Raw genomic sequence first — 20,555 nt, forward strand, 5'->3', positions numbered from 1 at the left:
GCTAGTGTCGAGTGCTGTCTGTGAGCCGAGATAACGCAGCTTCTCAGTCGAGACGCAAAAGAAACGGATAGACAAGCTCGTGTCTCACTGCAATTTGTACTTCGTCTTTTATTACTGCCTTCCGATAAGGTTCGTCAGCTAGCTCTGCTGCGGAACATATAGTTCTGTTATTACAATTAGAGATTTCCTAGAGAGGATATAAAAATAATTACGAGTAAGGAGCATCTCGCACTATTTTGCTTACTATTCTGTGAGTTTTTTGTTCTTTATAGCGAGGTAAGCTTACTATAGTGAATACGGCACGAACGTTAGTTATTGAATAATAATAGGTTTGTTTGATAGCCTCATGTTATTCTAGGCTATATCAACGCGAAACTAACGGGACTCGTTTTTCTCAGTGCACTTGTCGTTAATATTTTCAGTAACGCTACGATCAACGATCTGATTCGCAATAACGCAGCCGCAGTTTATGAGTACCAATTTTTGTTAGGGATGACCGTAGGACAGAGAAGAAGCGGAAAAAAAATGGGCCCTAAAAATAGTCCCTTTTATATTGTTCTACTCAGTTAACTCGATAGCGAGTTTCACTGCAGCTTACTTCTGCCCGAGTCCTGCACTAACGCTCCATTGCTATATTTTGATGGTCTGTCCATAAATCCCTATGCTCCTGTTCATGTGTTTGTATGCTCCTAACTGTATTATCTGTTTCTGATGGCTCCAAAGACCACGACAACGACATTAACAACAACAGCAGACGTAGACAGCACTCAACGTCTAACGGCCACATAGAACAGCGAGCGCTGCAGCCGACGCAAGGCGTCGGCGACAGTCACATCGACATAACGGAACAGAGGCTCTATGGTACTACTATATATAATAAGTGGTGGCGTCCTGCCCGTGGCTGTCCGGTGGGCGCCCCGTGGGCAGCCTTTGGATTGGCCGTGACGTCGGTAGGGGAGCTGCATAATCAGCGGGGCCCTCCCTTTTGAAAGCCCCTCAACGACCCTTCTCCTACCCAACTCGGGTCTACCCCACCGTAGGCGATCTCTGCCTCTCTCAGCATGGCTATCCAGTCCTGGCCTGCTGCTGTTGTCCCCTCGGGGCCCGCGCCCCATTTGTGAAGTAGTGCCGCTGCTGCCGGTAGTCGCAATAGTAGCAGTATGTAGTGGCGTATGTGAGACTGACTAGCTGCCTGGCATGCAGACTGCTGCTGCTGAGGCTGCCGAGACGCCCTCTCGCTTCCTCGGGCCATCTTCCCACCTTAATCCGATTCCTCGTCGGTTCGGTCGCTGCTTGCTCGCTTCGGCCCTTCGTTTGCCTGGTCTGTCAGTTCGGTCGGTCGCCCGTTCGGCCGGTTGCTTGCCAGGAGGGGCTGGTTGAGGCCCAATACCGCGCACGCTCAGCAGCAGCCCTCGCGCAGCTAGGGAGTGGGCAAGCAGGAACGCAGGCACAGCCTTCTCGTTCATCTCTTCGCCCACCAGGCTGGCTGGCTGTTTTCGCCCGTTCTATCGAGCCTTCTTTCCCATCCCTTCAGCCTGACGGCTCTCTAGCTGGCTGCTTGCTGCTTCATCGAGCTTTCTTCTACCCATTCGCTCTTCTCCCTTGCCACTATTTCTGTAGTCCTGCTGCCGCCACTTCCGCCGCCGCCGTCGCTTGCTTTGAACCTACTTGCTGGTTCGCTGTTCCGGCTCTGTCTGCGGACCATGCCGAGCGAAGCTGCGGCGCGCCATCGTACATCCTGTGGCCGTCACTTCGTGGCACAGGGAGGTCTCTGAACAGAGTTGCTGAGGCCCCGCCAGGGCTGCTCCTGCCCCGTTTTTCTCCCCTGTCAGGCGCGCAGACGCTGCCGCCTCTGACTGCATTGGCGGGACGGCTGATAGAAGACCAAGGGTTGCAGAGCAGGGGTGGCCAGGGGCCAACAGGGGGACTACAGAGAATGCAAAGGAATGGGAAAGAACGGAGAGCGGAACTGAGCGGCGTTAGCGACGGCATTGGCAGCGGCTGCTATCGCAACCCACTGGCAAACTAGCGCAAACGGCATAGCAGAACGTAATAGCAGAGCGCAAGATAGAACAGCCCGTAACGTCTCTCTCTACTCGCCTGCCTCCCGTCCCACCGTTTGGAGAAACCCGGCGACGAGCGACGGATAGGGCTGGTCATGGTCTGGCAGTGGAAGAAGCGGCGGACGAGGATGGATCCTGAGGGAAGTCGCTAGTGGAGATAGGGCAAACGGGACAAGCGGACAGACAGCAGGCGGACCAACGCCGCCACCACCGACTAAGAGAACTCGAGCCTAAGACCTTATCCGGTGCCGTCCTTAGTGGGCCAAACCATTTCAAGCTTCCTTACGCCGACCCCGATTTCCCGGGCCCTTTTATTCATCTGCAACGAACGAGAGCGAACGAACCAACGAGAGGACTTGTGGGTGTGTACTCTACTGCCGCCTATTCTGCTCCGTGGAGTGTTTGGTGTGTTACAGCAGATCCGAGTGTAGTTTGAGACGAGAGCTGCTAGTCGGCGGCCCGAGTCGAGTTGCCGGGGCCACAGCTGTGCCAGGGGACCATCTATCTCGGCCAGCGGCTAGGGAGGGAACGAGCTAGCAAACTCGGAGCCTGAGGTCCTTCGGCTTGCGCCTGAAGCTCGCCTGCCAAATACGCGGACAGCCAACCGACCGTACGAGGCCAAGCAGCCAACCTTCGTTTAGACGTTTAGGCCAACTCATGCTTTGCTGCTGCCCCGTCTGCCCAAGCAAGAAGAACGCGCGACTTGTTTCACGAAGCTTTGACACAATCCAGGAAAGGCGGATGGGAGGATGGCCTTTTCTCACATATCCGTACGTATGTATGATACAATACTCACAGCAACATGCACATGCCAGGACCCAGATACGGCCTCACACTGGCTCAGAGACATAGGGAGAATAATTTTCGCGGGATGGCCACCCCGTTCGAGTGGAGTACTTGTCAAGCAGTCGTATATAGCTTACATGTATACCTGAATATTCCAGTCGACTCAGATTACTACAGGGCGCATAAGTGAATATTGTAAGCATCACCAGAATCTACACCTGAATAGGTGCGACTGATTAGCCAAAGCCAAAATGCCCCTTCACAAAACGTACAATACATTAGCACACAAATACAATAGCAAATCAGATAATCAACGTCGATATTATTGATAATAAATCACGCGCATCGGTGGTTATTAAAAAAAGGTCTCTATTTTCTGTTGGACAAAAAAAGATATCGTTTTCAAGCAGGCTTACTCACTAAGACAATTCTTTGAATTAACCAAAACCATAATGAACGATATGTAACAATAGCGCAATCAAATAGGACCACCTAGAAATTTCATACATTGTCGAGCTTGAATAAAGATAGCTCCATGTTTGAAATAAGCATCCGCGTGTGATTTTTTTTATGTAAACACTGATCCTTTTCGCTTTTTAATGGTAGTACATGGCAAGTGATGACAGTGTCGCTAACGAAACATTTTCAAACCACACTGGAACAAAGGACACCTATTAAGGTTCCTATCTGGACTCCCGATACCCGGCTGTGTGATCACTGCTGTAGCTTGCTTGGGTATGCTTCAAATGCACCTTCCGGGTTCTAGGCCCACAGTTGAAGAACTATGATCTTGCATTGCAAGATGTTCATGATGTCTTATCCGGCCCTGACTCGCCCTCTAACATGATGCTACACGTTTTCAATTAGATCCAAGTCGGGTGAATTTTCAGATTATAGCAGAACCTTGACACCTCAAAGACACACTACACCATTTGATCTGACGACTTTTGATATATCGACACATGTCTCCTATTTGTGTACACGGCGACCCCGCGCTCTGTTACCGTTTGGCACAATCGATAACCCTCTATACATTGGGCTTTTTGTACTTTATGGCGCTGTGCACCATTTTCAGTTTTCGTGCTTTTTTTTCTCGAAGAGCGAAACCCTTCATTTTCCACTTTTTAGGCCACATTGTCTATTGCACACTTCGCTATTTCGGTCTATTCCATTTGCGGTTACTTTTTGTATACGCCTCTGGTTATTAGAATCAGCTGCTTTTCCATAGTTATAACAGAAAGAAGAACATCGAAATTTACTTAAACATGATCTTTAGTCGTAATGAAGTCGTTATTATCGGATAGATGAGAATAGCTATGAATCACCTACGTCTTGCCATGACTTCAATATTCGTACATGTTGAAAGGAACAGCTAATCCACCGACCACCCTAGTGAATGCCTTCCCTTCCACGTTGTTTTTCTGGCAGTTGTCTCGTCACCGTAATGTTCTACCAGTGCAGAGATATCTTTGACCATGCGTGAAACTTCTGAACGGCCTTATTCGATTGACCAATGAATTTATATATATATATATATATATATAAAATAACAATTTAGCTTCGCACCGTTGGCAGACGAAGTTTGGTAACTATTTTATTGATCAACTATCATTAAAAAAGCTTCGTTCTATGATAAAGATACTGCTTACCACTGAATGTCAATTTAGTTCAGCGAAACAGAGCACTCAATTTAAGATTGTTACAAGAAATAGATGTTATAACATTTACACAGATAGGCGACAAACGAGGAACGAACTACAGAGTATCGATTCCTAACAGATAAGTTTAAATAACTACTCTTAGTTATCATAGACGACGCGCGGGTCAGGATACGCAGCCCACCGGAGAAGGTTCAGGAAACGAAATGGCATCAAACAGGTCGGGAAGAGACTTCGGTAGCGGCGTTGAATAGATTAGAACATAAACTGGTACTCATATTAGTCATGGTATTGACAGCATTCGTTGTTGCAAAAAAACTCCCTAAAAAAGGACGTCCAGTTCTGTCAGACACCTCGAACTCCTGCAGGGTGTTATCGATAACGCAGGACCCGACCGCCGTGAACGATCTCATTGCGTTTCTCAATCGATGCCTGGATCGCCAAAGAAAATATTAATTGAGCAATTGTTTTCATTACAAATTTGCTCGATATATGCCATAGGTGGAATGCAAAACCTATCGTCGACTGTGTTAAACTATCAATAATCTCAAGTCGCAGATGTACAAATACCGACAAACCCTCAGAACATTGAATTCAATATGTAACAGGTAAAGGGAAGCAGGCCTAACATACATCGAAGTTCTTCGACAAGCGATTGACCACAAACCAGATTCGTGCACGTTATTGTAAAGCTTTTCCAAAGTATCACTCTCTTATTTTCCTTCAGAATTAGTACAGTAGACGGATCAATTATAATATTGTACCCCCACGAAACGTTGTTTTTCAACATGTGGTTATTTTATCGATCTTATTCTATCGGTCGGCACTAATTATTTCGAGATTGATACTCTTGGGGGTGACAGGGGTGCAGTTGCGCACCACGTACTTTTTCGCGCATTTCATTGTGTATTCGTTCGCTACTGCTTCTGCGGCTGCCGGTTCTTCTGCTCCGTCAGGTGTTTTCAAATAAAGGCGCCAAACGCAGATAGGGTAAAAGCCCTCACTCCTGATACACGCACTCCTAATTATCATTCCACTCGCTAGGTCAGCACTTGTAGCGGGAGAACCTGCCGGAACCTGGTAAAGCATGACAGGTGAGCAAACGACCGGATGTCTTTCGTCTTTTGCTCGCTGTTTTGGCAGCTTACTATATAGCTAGTATGTCAATGGCTTTGAAGCTTTTGGCAACATCAACGATTGCAGCGTTTTTGGTTCGTCGAAAGCGAGAACTGCATTGTCTTGCCGGTCATCCCTGATCTGATAGTGAAACACTCGATCAGCGATTTCTTTGTTGCAGTGAAGGGAAGGTAAGTAGTATGAGCATCTTCTCTCCGGCACTGAAGTGCGATTCGTCCGACTAGTAACAATGATGCAAGAGTGAATGAACACCTTAAAGTTCATACTGAAAATAACGCCACATATTTAAGTACCAAAAGACGGAACGATCATGTTTATCCGGTAACTTTTGTTTTACAACTCCCATAACGAAAGACTTCATCATAACTGACCTACCCTCAGGCTGCACTTTGATGTAATCAGAAGCAGGCGAAGATCAACAAAGTGGTCATTTGTGCCGCTTGTTCTTCTTCTTACTTCTATCGACTAGCTCTGTATTCCAAGTGATATAAAATACTGTTGCCTATCCGCAACGAGCGAATCAAAAGATGAGCGAGAAAAATGGCGAGGACGTACAAACGCAGTCAATCAAGTCGCGCAACGACGGATCACTGAACAGGGGAGTGTAGTGGAAGTAGTCGAAATGACTCAGATGTTCGTTTGACGTTTGCACACATTAGGATCTTAAAGTAAAAAAGAAACGAGTTACAAAAATTCGCACCTTTCCATCCCACAGGAACATGGGAGCTCGGACGAAGAATAGCGAGCAAATCACGCTTTCGGCCCTGACCGTCTCGTGTGGTCTTCACCATGAACGAAAATAAGGGGCGGCGGGAAAGACCTATCTTATTCTCGCTGATCGATTCAGCCTTTTTCTTCTCTTGTTGTGCCCGTTCCCCTTTCGAGTGGCGGTCGGTCGGTTGGTTGGTTTTCGAGCATCTTCGCCTTTTTCCCGTGTTCTCCTGTGGTGATCAACGCCATCTGATGCTCAAACAAGGGGCCAGCCGCTCATGACAGTTTTATACGAACATCAGCGCTCGGTTACCCAACACAGAATCTACAGAGCGTAACTGTATATTGCTGCGAGGTAACAGGCAACCCTTCACGATGCCTGCTAGGCGTGTACCATTACAACTAGGCGTGAAAGGATAGAAGGAAAACTCGGTACTTGGTAGGGTGAAAAGCGATGCGTTAGGTTGTAGCAGCAACAAGCCCAAAGAAGGCAGCCCAACCGTTGGAAGAAATGAAAGGTAAAAAACGAGGACAGGTCGTGCACGAAGGAGCTCCAGTGAATCGTTTGCTTGAGGAAAAATGGTGCTGGCAAAAAGGGGGCCAGCGTTTGAGATGGGAAAAGAAGTTGCCTATGGTCTTCTTTTATAGTCGTGTAGTTCTCTTGGCAAGCACTTTCAGTTTCTTCTCGGCATGTACGAAAAATACCCTCATCACGACTATCGCCTTCGACAGAACCCCTTTAGATTCTGGCCGGGTATAGCAAATCCGCGAGTAACAGCGTGAGCGGCGTGGTGGTGGCTTAGGTTGCCCGGCGCGTACATCCCAAGCACCGTGGCCGGTCCCCTTCCAGTTGCTCTTGGAAAAGGATTAACGCAAGGCGTATAGTAAAGCTTTGGTGGTCGCCGAGACGACAGTAGTAGCAGCAACGGCACCCACAAGGCCCGAATAATTCATCCTACAGGAAACAGGTATTTGGTGGTCTTTCGTTGTCTCTGCGTGTCTATGTGAGCGTACGTCGCTTAGAAGGAGTTCCCGCGTCTCGTTTCAGGTTGCCCCTCGCCTTCTGGCCTTCCCAAGTTGCCTCAAAAGCACAAACCACTACCAACGTGAGCAAGGAAGGAAGCTACCGAGCCGTCGGCAGTGCCCCTAACGACGATCTTTGATAGCACAGCGGTGTCAGTAGTAGTCTCAACGGCTGGGCGGCCTCTACCGGTCGCTTGCCCGCCCCGCCTGCCATCTCTGCCTGCTCCGTAACGAGGATGGAATCTGACACCGCAGACCGCATAAGAGGATCACCGAGAGATGGCCTCGGCTCGAGCAGCAATGCCCCGTGGTATAGCAAGGTGTGCCTGAGTCTGTCTAGTACACATATATATCCCAGGTAAGGGAAGCAGTTTGGGACACAGTGTCAGCGACATACGAGGTAGGAACGCTCCTTAAGAGAGACACACGGCCTTGTCTAGCCAAACCTACCTAGCCTGGTGAGCCTAGGTAGTAGCCTGAGCTGATGAAAACCTGCCTGAGAATCGTCGTGGTGGTCGAGCTCGTCGTCGTTGCTTTCGCCGCCGCCGCCGCCGCCGCCGTCGTCATCGTCATCATCGTCGCCAAGGCCCGATCATCCTTCCAGTCCGTCGGCAGCAACAGCGGCGGGTAAAGCAAAGGCGGTTGAAGGCGTAACTCATGAGGACCGAGCAAGCATCAAGAAGAGACGAGGAAGATGAGAAGGTGACAGTGCCCTGTAGAAACTCACACATTCTACCTAGCACTCGCTGACTGAACCCTTTGAGTTCACGCTTCGAGGAGCTCGGTTTCAACTCCATCCTCTACTCCCCTCACCCCCTACTTACCCCCTGGCTGGATGTACCAACGGCCGTGATGCTCGTCGTTATCAGTCCTCCGTTCAGTCTCTCAATACGGTTTCATTGCAGCAACAGCAGCGCTGCAGCGAAGTGAGTGAAGCGCAAGAGCTTGAGCAAGCGGGGGAGTGAGATCGAATATATAGATGGGTTCCCCGGGTCTCGGCTGTTCCGAAGATCAAACCGAACCAACTCGGAAGCCTAGGAAAGGCAAGACATACAGGAACATCCCTTGGTCAAGAGTGAGCTTGCGCTTTTCGGCTAAACCTGAATTCCTACATTACCACTGCCACTACCCTGCAGAGCACACCAAACGGTGCGACACAGCACAGAACGACACGGGCAGACAGGGAGAACGCATTTGCAGGCATACATCCACAGTCGGTCCTGGCGGCGGGAGCGCGGCCGCGACTATCGCCGCTTTTTCGATTCGTTGCTAGCCAGCTACACACAAGGCTTAACGGGCCTTACGCCTTTGCGGACTTACTTAGATATAGCAAAGGGGATACGACCACTGGCAGTCGTTGGGCGGTGATAGTTGAGTAAGCGGGTGAACCTGAGAATTGCATGCTGAAGAGCATATAGAAAGAGCTGGCTGTTCTTAGAACACTTGCACTCACGCAGTGGATTAGTTTGCGGAGTTCCGCTCAGAGATGGAGGAGCATATTGATGATGATGATAATGATTAGGTTCGTTGACTGACTAGGTAGCTGGCTGGTTCCCTGCTGCTTCGGTATCCTATGTTCGCATAGCTTTTAAACGACAAACAAGTTTGTGCGAGCCCACGACTAGTGCATGCAGGCTGTGTAATCACGGCAAACGTAAGCTTCCTTCAAGGTACCGATAGAAATTAGGGGACACGAGTACAAGCGTCAATAACGAAGTTCTGAGATTGATTTATTTGAAGTTTACGTCGAAAAGATTGTTAAAAGCTGGGAAAGCTAAGCGAACAATAACGCAAACCGGAAGCGTAGATCATCACGTGATGGCAGTAGCCAAGATGTTAGGCTACTGTTGAATTTAATCGAAATTGCATGCTCAGGTCCACTTTGTACCGCCTTATAGAACGATTTTGCCCTTGTTCATAGGTCTGTAAATTTCGAAGAAGATAGCTGTTTGCATCTATAAAGTGCTGACTGGAACTAATCTATTTACCTTGGCCAATCGTGGTTAAGTTCCAAAATCGTTCCTGATGTGGCTGTAAAGGTAACTCTGTCAAACCTTACTCGGTGGGAAGCCTATAAGTAATTAAGTCTCGCCCTGGCCATTGTTGTTCCGCTGCCACTCGAGAAGTATGTAAATAAGCGGAGGTAGAGTGAAATGAGCCAAAACTTTAAGAAGCAAACCTTGCGAGATACGCCTTAGTTAAAAGTCACAAATTGAAGGCGGGTGTTTAACTTGAGATACTTGGGATAGCACGAATCGAAGTGACTCCGTACGTCGGCAGGGGGCCTTAAAAGCTTGTTTAACAATCAAATATATACATTTGATGATTTTTTTTTATAGAACTAAAATTGAATTTAATGAAACTTATCAACAAGTATATTTTACAGGGCTTCGTGCAAGGTATATTATGTTGTATTGCCAGTTTTAAAGCAAATGCCACAAGGAGACTGAGTTTGCGAACGCTATAATTGTCCGGCGATGCTTTTACCTCCAGGCCTTATTACCTACATGACAAAGTATATAGATATTTTCAATTTAACTCTAAATCTTTAGTAAAATTCTAGATCTATATAGTAGATGAAATACCTATTGGCAGATAAACATACTATAGCTACATTGGTTCTATTTATATTACCTTAAAATATTTCGTACGTTACAATGAAACGTGTGTAAAGTAGTTCTACAGCGCTTTACTGGAAATGGAGCAAATATGCCTTGTTATAGTTATCGTCAATGCCTGTGCCTTATTGTATTAGCGGCATTTTTATGATCCAAGAACTTTGTGTGTTTTTGCCTCATTAAGTCGAACTGTCAGCAGGACAACTGAATAATCTGTGGTGAGAAAACCTCAACTTTCATTAAGTCTCTCGAAGCTATTGGAGTTAACTCCTAGACACTTAAGGTTATTGGCCTGTTTTTGGTTGACTGGCTGGCTAGAAGCATAACTAGGGGAGTGTTTTCCGCTTACGGTGTTACCCCATAGGACAGACCAATGATGTTATATAGCCTGTTCTGCGCAATAACTTTCGTCACCTCGCAGTGATCGTTTACTAGATCCCTAGAAATACAGTGCACTCCTATACCACTTGGATTTCGATCAGCGGCAATTCCTTGTCGGATTGATGTCATCACTGAAGTCGCGGTCCCTTCCCTCGTATCTCCGTACATGAGTGCATTGTAACGTAATAATCTCTCTCCAGACTCCCTCCGCCCCCCGTACGTTCTCTATAAAGTCCCCCATAGAAGCGAGCCACGCACCGGCAATTTGGGCATTTCTCGAACAAAGTGCCATGTGACCACATGAGCTTCAACTCGAATCTCAAACGTGGATGAGGACACTTATATAACCAAGAGTAGTCATTTTTCTTTGAGAGATAGATAATTTGTGTCACAAATGATGTTTTGAATGACTAGATATGAATAAACACTAAGATCAGAAGAAACGTATATTTGTTGATAAAACGCACCAAGGTTTGCCTTTACATACATCCCTAGTACACTAACAATGTAATATTATATTGTAAAAGCAATTTGACATAAAAGAGTCTTAAAGAGCGGTTACCGTAATGGCCTATCGGAAGCTAAAGTGTGTACGGACCGCACTTCCTAAACGAACACCACATGCGTAATAAGATAATATGATGACATTTATAAATTCATTTGTACCAATATTGCTCCTATGTGTATAATCTGAACCCGATCACAGTTGAATCATGCTATTCACAATTTCTGAGCGACAAACCTGAGTCAGATAAACTAATGAATTCCGACATCACCGTATTGCCGTTTTCGGTAGAGCCATCTGCCATTTATGCCAACGACAGGCACCCGGATCCTAGCTCAGAGTCCTTTTCAGGCCGAAGACGCTAAAGCGCAAGTCAATTGCACTCAGCTTCTAGAACAAGGAGATTCAATAGCGACTTGGTCGGCAGCGGCATCAATTGAATCTGTTCGTGATTCTGAGTCGACTCCATGAAGCCACTACGTACTAGCAGTAGCTGTCATGGCTGTACAGTGTTTATGTCACCTCGGCCCGTATCATATCGCCACCCAAAGCGCCTCATCATCTCAAGTCCCTGGGGCTGTTCAGGCTATGCCGGCCAGCTCAAGTCAAGCACTTAAACGACCACGCTTCGCATCGTGGTCTGTATCCGCTCGCTATGCCAAGACCAAAGACGCCTGGAGACGCTGACCTTCGGTACGAAATAAATATGAGCTCCACCAACATGAGCTTTGATGGTTACGCTGATGATGACGAGGGATGGCTATGATGACTATTTTGGTAAGTGGGATAAATGGCATGATGGTGTTGGCAGTGGTGATGTTGAGTACCTATAGAGTACCACGTCGCTCGTTTCGATTCGTTTCGAGCAGTAGTAACCTCAATTGTAGTAGGACACCACCAGGTTATTCTTTAAATGGAAAAGGGACGAATGGAGGAAGGCAACGATGCCCGCAGCGATATCCTAAGTTCTGACTCCGCTCCCTCTCTCTCTCTCTCTCTGTTTTTTGGCCTGCTGTTAATGAACGGCCAGTTAGGCTTCGTCTTGGCGGCGCTATGCGGAGTCCACATGAAAGGTGCCACTTAACAGCCTGAGACGAGTTCACAACGGTACCGAGGCGTGGGCATAATATACTCATGTGCGTGGGATATGAGCACGCAAGGATATTGAGGCCATGCACAATCGTACATCTCGAGCAGTTATACTTCACGCTTAACTATTCCGCTTGTCCCACTTACTTCATGTATGCGTGTAGGTGTCCGTGTGTATTGAGAATGTAGTTGGAGGCGTAGTAGCGAGAAATATCTCGTGTTAGGTGTTTTCCCCTCTATGAATCAGTAGGCCTTCGAATCGCGTCGATCTCAATGACGACAATGATTTCTATCTCTACAGGATCGATCTGCCCCACCCGTATGTACCCCACGAGTATAGATATAGTCGTGAACTAGATAGCACCGTGCCGTGAGCTGCGCATTTATCCGGTGAATGATTTATCGAAGTATAGAAGCACAGCGTACATATTGTGCTGGTTATAGGGGTATACACAGGCCGAAATTATCTACGGTATCGTGGATAAAGGTAGAATACCTAACCTTATCCTCGTTGTTTTAAAGGCTATCTAAACACAATTATACAATAGTTATTATAATTTTCGCTTAAAAATGCCACTCATTTTGTTAGTTTGTCTGTACCGGAACGAAGTAACTTAATGGGTTTGAGGGCTACGTCTGCGGCATCGAGGTAAGGTACCTTCGGTCATGTTTCAGATTTAACTAAGGACAACTAAGGGATACGAAGTAAATCTAACAAGTGGCAAATTCTTTCCGTATTAATTCGGAATCGTTGCTAAAGCCTCTATTGTCGGAGACCTTTGGCGTATATACCTATTTTTGGCCAGAACATTGTTTTTGACATTTTGAAATTTTTACACGAGGGTTTGTTTCTATCACTTAAGCATATTTTTTACTATTTTCTATAAAGCAACTAAAATATAGTTTAAGAACGCGGATACACTCGAACAAGCGAACTGGCCGAAAGATTGTGATGAAAAAAACACATTTCATAGATAAATAAAAAAGCAAAAGTTTAGCAATTTGTATATGACGCCGATGTCTGATTATTAGTGACATATTGTCCAGTATACGTCTACGTTGCAAACTTCTCACACTATATGTAACTAGGTGTATCACCAGATCATAAAGGAAGACATAGGTACATTAAACAAGCTTATTCCGCTGTATCTCTGCTGAAACGACATTCGTTACGGTAGATAAAGTAGACATGGCAAACCGGTTTACTGGCCTTGGATCTGAACCAACCCCTAATGAGAAACTTATACATGAAGAACCCTGCGATCTTTTAATTTAGGTTCACCTATTTAGCTTGTCGACGCTCTCTAATTGCTATATTTGTACAAGGACAGCCGGCATCCATCCATTTTACCCCATAAACCTTCATCCCTACCTTCGGCGTCCCGAAAATGCTTACATTCGACATTAATTTTACCAGCATGTTCCTGTCAATAACTCAACGTCAACAATCGTACCAATAACAACGCTACTGAAGCAGCGATCTCTCGCTTTAATTCGGAATTGATTTCTACTGATTACTCTCTGTGCTTGGACCGTCAATCTTTCTCCGTTACCCCTTATCCCCAGTTCTACGGCTTATATAGTATATCATAGGATAGTGTATATGCAGCCAGTGAAGATTGTCAACGAAACAGAACCAGTTACCTCTCAAAACGGCTATTTCTGCTAGTGCTATCGCTGCCGATCCCGAAGAATATGATACAGCCTGTGTCTGTTTCGTTGCCGTTACTGGCCTCCCTCTCCCTGGGAATATTGCAGAAACAACTGCGGTTTATGCTGGGCCCGCTGTCTAAATAACTCTTTCATGTCTACTTCATCGAACTTCGCATTGGATCGGCGGACTGATTTCATTAGCAGGAACAGCAAGAAAATGTTCGCTGGCTTACTAGTGGCCATTCTAAGCTGAATTGAGTGGCTTTTTCTGTAAGCTAAAGTAGCGGGTTTCGGCGGTGGCAGTGAGTGGGTAGCAGGTCCAGTGGATTCAGCTGTTTCCGTCTTATACGATCGTGTCTGGCCTCCGACAGGCGGCTCCTGTGCTATTGCTGCGGTTGTAATGTATTCGTCGTTGACTCCCTTATTCAAATCAGTATCATTATTATTTAATCGTCGTTCGTGTCATGCTCTCAATGGTTCCATTGTTGATGGCAGTTTTCGGTAGTATTTTGCCCTGCCCAATGGGTAGGTTCCGCAGTACGGCTTGTTCCAAGTTGACAGTTGTTGTCTTTGCCTAATTTAGTTGAATTTGTTCGTGACTGATGAAGACTTGAACGAGCCTTCAAAACTTCGCGGTAATTTTAAGTTTTTTCAGCCGCCGCTTCACTACACCCTAACCGCAGAACCATTCAGTCAAAACTCCCCGTGTATACCCCACATGAATACGTAAACAAAAATTCACGTGATCAGCTATGAGACAGAAATAAGCGTAATGCTGAGCATCTCGTGATCGGACCGGCAAGAGGTGACAGATCAGCTTTGTAAAAAGATACATCGTAATTGACGATAAAATCATTTTCTCTCTAGAATAATGGGAACACTAAAAAGCTGAGCGCTTCGCGTTTTGCGTTCGGCGATACCTTTAAGCTTCACGTCAGACAGGTATTGCCAGCACCGAACAAAAAAGTATCTGTATCCTGACTCGAACCCGGTCTACCACGTGTCCTCAGGGCCTGCAGACCATAGCGACCTTAATATTTCTGTTACCACTGGCCGCGCATTCAGCATATATCGTCGTCTTCACTTGGGCAAGCTTGGCTTAATCAGTTCATATCTTCAAATCTATCTTTTCTAGATTTCTCTTTCTAGATTTTTCTGACCCACTGGTAAATGAACGATACGTTGTTTAACAACTCCCTCCCGAAGATGCTGTGCTTTTCTCGCTAGTGTCTACCTTATCTAGAAATGGGGTCCAGCCAAACAATCATATGACGAATATGTCCTGTATTAGTAGTTAGTATAGTAGTTAATTGTACCGTTTCCCTGCAAGTATTAAAAAAAAACCCTACAGGCGAACCCTTGTGCGTGTTTTATATATTATAGTTAGCTGCAAAGCACCAGCATATTCCTTGTTCCGTTTATAACAATCGGCGTCACTTGCCCTGTGGCAACTCTGAAATATTTTATCATATCTTATCGGTGTATCTTTAGCTACATAAATTCGAAGTTACATATCTCAGGTAATGTAAGTGGACAAAACGCAAATTGACGCGAAAGCAGCTAACGCAATGTATTTGGTGGGGCCGGAAAGGAATCGTACGTTATAGGTTGTTATCGCCTGGGAAGACAAATTATTTAGACCACCGCTAACAACATCACGATAACTTGCCAATGAAAAAAATCGACCGGAAGCGTCGTCTTTTATCTTTAGCCACCTGAAAAGGATTGAAAGGACTTGAATAGGGAAATTTTCAAACCTATCTAAACTATCAAAATCTGTTTCGGCCTCTGCAGCACTCCCTATTAATTTTGTTTATTCAATTTCGATGAAAGGATGAAAAAATCATTTATTACAATTTCTTCATGAAGAAGCAACGCAACTATTACGGAACGGATTATGGGTTGCCAAAACAAATGGTAGAAGATCGTCGCTCATAATGGGGAATATCTAGCTTAGTAAGCTTAATTTTAGATTAAAAAAAAAAAAAAAAACCTTTGCCCCCATCTTGGCTTAAAAACAGTATATACTCTTTCAACGATCCTGTATACAGATATAATGTATCTACTTGTACGGTACTAATTTGTTTTGGCAAGGAACCGTCATTAAGGACGGCAGCTGTACATGGCTTGTAGCCTGGCTCGCCGCTATGCAGATATTCGTCTCGTTCTGAATATTCCTAAATCCGCCGAACAAACAGGCCTGTTGTGGCCTTCTGATGCGTATCCGAGATCGGAATCGAGCGGTGACCTAGCCAGCGTCCAACAAGCCCGTTACCTCGGGCACCCTTTATAACTGCTACATGATTCAAACCTTGAAACCCAGCCTCCTACTAGAAGTATCATAAACGGGTCGACGAGGCACTGGTGACCGTCTACCTATTCTTGCGACGCCATTCGACAGTCATTTACAGCTATCGCTGTTCCCTCCCCAGCAGAGTGTCTCTGTTGTATGATCATCAACATATGATGATCTTATGCTTGTATGCTCTCTAAAGGGATCTCACTCCATTCGCTTTATAACGATCGGTGCGATACTTTTCGGACCATCATTAGCGTCTGTATTGGCTATCATGTATTATTAATAGGTAACCGATCGTACCGAGCAACCAGCTCAGACCTGAGTCACCAGTTTCGGATTGTTGCAGCCTGTGTATGTATATACACGGATGGTCTGCAAAGGTAGGGGTAAAGGAGGGGCATATGATGCGGATGGAGCATGTTGCGATTCACCACATTGCCATACGTTCCTGCATTCGTGAAGGAAAAAAATGTATTTAAAATACATTGTACTCTTCAATTACACATCGAGAGCAATATGCCATGGCACGTGTTTATACATTTGTGTCAGATAGGACGGATGTATGAGTTACCATGGGTAGGCTTCAAGACCACGAGTTAGTCCAGAACGTGTCGAAACAAAGTAGTACGTACGGATTATTGAGGGAGTTCGACAATCAATTTGTTTTTAATCGCACCATAGTAACTTCAGTTCAGTGATATTTAGAATATATAGATGCTAAAGAAAGAAGACTACATATCAGACTGCGACGTACAGAGTTATAACCAAAGTTGAATTGCCGCGGGTCTATTGAGTCGATGAGTAAGCGACGACGCAATAGCGTTATCTTTTCTTGTCTATTCTCTTCGTCGGGCGCCCAGAGCCGTAAAAAAAACCTATAAATTACTATTTTTTTCATTTATCTTTGGTCACTTTCCATAGAGGCTATAGAAGGATTATTTATTTCTTTTGGTCTATCTTCCTCGCACCCTCTCTCTGCTCACGGGTAACATGGGAGAGGCCAGAGGCATACAAAAAATAAAAGAAAAAGCCATTTGTGACCATAGGCTTTTCTGCTCGAACCACACTCAGATCTCGCCATTCGAACAAATAGAACAGTAAGCGAAGCAGGAAACGAAAAAGAATTCAAAAAACATTTGCCACCTCTCTACAGCCCACAATCCGCGTAGAACTCGCTACGGTGGTATCTGTACCTCCTCCCCTCCCCCTCCCCCTGCTGCTAAGCACTCTCGGTATCGTTCGGTGAGACTTTGGGGGGAGGAGATTTGAGGGTTTTGGCTATGAGGAGCGAAGTAGTCTTTGCCACTACCACTACGACTACCTACTCGAAGTAGACGATTGTAGATCTCGTTCATCCTCACTAGCCAGGACTACTCTCGGTGATAGACGGTGTGGTTGGCTCCGCCAGCTACCGCAACAGCTGTTGCCTTCGCTAGCAGGGCTGCGGCACTGGGTTGGCCTGCCCTGGATTGGGCGAAACGCAAGCGGACTTTTTGCCTGGGCGCTAGATGCTTTCCTGAGCCATTCGAAGCGGGCCTAAAAAACCCAGCAGTGCTATAGTACTTTGAAAATGACGCCGATGGCGGTCGCCGGAGATCGCGTTCGACAAATGGGCTAGCAAGTCATAGGTGACTATCGCTCTGACAAATAAACGAGGAAAACCCTCACGCCTGAAAATAATGAGGGAAGAGCCGCTGAGTGTAGAGTGTTCGACGAATTTCAATAGTGGCGTAATCGGCTGTTGAGAAGTCGCTTGGGTGGTTCGGCGGACGGAAAAGTAAATCGACTTGAACACGCCTGAAATGGTTGAACACTTGTGAGCAAACACAAATGTTCAAAATTACATCGGTTTCAAGCGGTCTTAAATGACCGACCGAGAAGGAGATCGTGCGTTGAGCTGAAAACAATACAGAGACATTTTGTAGTCAAGTGCAGGAGCAGGAGTCGTCAACACGGCGGTGTTCGGGTCACTGAGACTGGATTTGAGCTATATCAAGAAATGACGGTGACGACCACCGCATAATTCGATGTTGTTCGGCTAGGCAGTTGAGCACGACAACATTCAAGCCGATTAAGATTCGAAACTGAGACAGATTTTTCGAAATTAATTTACGTACATAGTTTAAATGTATATTCGTAATCGGTGCCCCTTAAGAGATGAAAGTATTAGACTTGTACATGAATTGTACAGGTTTATGCATAGCACTAGCAGTGGCTCAGATGTGCAAACGTTTGGCCGAGAGAGCTAGCGGTCGCTATCTTAATTCCCACCAATAGCACACAGGTGTGATTAAATAAAGGCAACGTACGAGAAGAACGTCTTTCGTTTTCCTGTTGTTTTGACGGAGCGCAAACTACGGCTGAGCGCAAAAGTTCCGCACCTCGTGAAACCGATTGGCCACATTAACCCCCAGGTCACAGTATTGCCAATATAGCCACCTCTCGACATTTGCGCTCGCAACTGTTTCAAGCTGGCTTCTAGCGTTGATTTTGTGGGAAGTCATCAGCTTCAGTGGTACGGTCTGTCACGTCTCTTTATTCTACAGACGATAACTGCAGTCTCGGCGACAGCTCTCCACGCTCTTCTTTGGTCAGCCCGCGTTTACAGATGAGTCAATGCTTCACTGACAATGAACGGATACCTGAATGGCTTACTTTTGTTAGATACTTTGCCTGGCATTGTGCTCACTTCCCTTGTATTTCGTTAGTGTCTACGTGGGAACGTTCTTTCTTCTGTTCCGTCGACTTTGCCGTCCTATTCTTTTTCAGACGTTTTTTCATTTCGCCTTTATTTACAGTCGATCGTATAAGGCCCGTTGAAGTCCTATCGGGCCAAGATAGTGCGTGCCAGCATCTTAAACTATCCGTAGCGCGAAGGAGAAGAAAGCGTTAGTTAGTTGCGGCGGGGGCTCGGTCGCATCCAGTTGCTGCTGGAAAGTCGTTCGCCCTAGGATTTGTCTATGCATTCAACATATGCAATTCTCCCACCTTTATTCAATTTAAACATTTAGCTGTTCTATTAAACAACTTCGCCTCTCGTTTCCTGTCGCTTACGATGTTGTCATGCTTTTTGGTCTAATAGTTCTCTCCAGTGATTCCTATCTCATTACCTTGGAAACCGATACCGGAACGAGATGATCAAGCAGTAGGGAGCAAGGACTTACAAGAAAGGCTATTTTTAAGTAAAATTCTTATGTTATTATGTTAACATTTCTGCTATCAGTCCTAGAACGGCCAAAGGCAGCTTGCTTTTAGAGACACACATAACGGAAATATCGTATTATGAGGTGAATTAAGATAGTCTTTTAGAAGGTACAGCGATAAGACACTTCCATACTTTCGAACAGACGTTCGCCATTTATATATTAGATCAGTCACGAACATTTTCAACACTTCTTCTTAAACTCTGACAAAAGTGCACGGCAATCTTATTCTCAATTATGACTTATAAGCGGCACATCCTCAGTGTTCCATTCAAGACTGATACATCGTATAAAAATGAATTGTCTTTCAATTTACGATGACATGCATATAACGTCAAAAAGACCGAAGCGTTATATATGTTGCTAGACACAGGTTCCGTATTTCGCTTATGTTATCGCGATACGCAGAACTATGGCGTACGTCTATGAAGGTGCCCTACACGTTAGGAGCTTTGCAACGATTAGTGACAGCCGTACAACCGTCATCGACCTATCCAGTTCGCGTTATTCGCTGCTTTTTTACGACTCAGCGCAGCTACAGGTTTGATTTGAGCGAGTTATGTGCATTTGCGCACATGCACTGCATCAAGCTATTGTGGGGGCAGTTCCATTAGTAGGAACTATCAGCACTTTGATCATAATTGTGGTCTTTTCCGCTACCATCATCGTCATCATTGTTATAAATGAAGGGAAGCATCCGTGGGGCGGCACGAGGTGTTTCTGTCGCTGCAAACGTTGTGTTCGTTTTCGATGGCGCCTCGTTCCTTTGGTGAGACGCAAACTCGACAACAAGCGTGCTGGCAGCAAGCAATCCCTTGGAGACCTTTCAACAAAATAGCCCCCTGCGCCAGCATTCGTAGTCCGTTTCGTGCGTCCTCTAGTGTAGGAATCCCACTTTCTTCACAAACGCCTGCCGGCGACGCCGCCGCTCCCCGTTGCAGCAGGAGTGTTGTGGCAGGTCCCGCAAAGCGTACGTGAAGTCCCATTGAGACTGGCTACGGGGCCGTTCCAGCTGCTGGCACCTATGCTCCAACTCCAGTGGCCAGCCGTAAGCCGGCGAGAGTTGAATTCGACGCAAGCAGGAACTTTCACTTTCTTTTCTCATTCTCTTTTTCCTTTCGCTCCTCTCACACTAAGCACGGGTGAGTTCAAATCGAAAAGCATCACTGTTCGTTCTATCAGCCAACTGGACGCTTGTTACCAGGGCTACCGTTTGCTCAAGACGCTTGGCCAGCAGCGCTAACAGACCGCTTCCTTGCAAAAACTCGCTCTTGCTCTCTCTTTTTCTATCCGCGTCCCTCTGCCTCAAAACTCAAGGTAGACCCTGGGGAGTTAAAACTTTGTAAAGAATGAACGACTGAGAAACTAGGCTTGGCGATGGCGGCTTCGTGAAGCGGCGTCCGTGTGGACAGGGGTGCGTAGTGTGGTG

The 20,555-nt window shown here is 46.1% G+C and overlaps 1 long non-coding RNA gene across 1 annotated transcript; it reads left to right on the forward strand.

Moving 5' to 3' along the window:
- The first annotated feature begins 24 nt into the window (after positions 1-24).
- LOC147756901 (uncharacterized) lies at positions 25-3,400 on the forward strand. The gene is made up of 2 exons (XR_015323307.1): positions 25-129; positions 399-3,400. It is a non-coding gene; the product is annotated as an uncharacterized LOC147756901 (long non-coding RNA).
- The last annotated feature ends 17,155 nt before the right edge of the window (positions 3,401-20,555 follow it).

This window comes from Varroa destructor, unplaced genomic scaffold (genome assembly GCF_002443255.2).
Source record: "Varroa destructor unplaced genomic scaffold, Vdes_3.0 BEIS01000003.1, whole genome shotgun sequence".
Lineage (NCBI taxonomy): Eukaryota > Metazoa > Arthropoda > Arachnida > Mesostigmata > Varroidae > Varroa > Varroa destructor.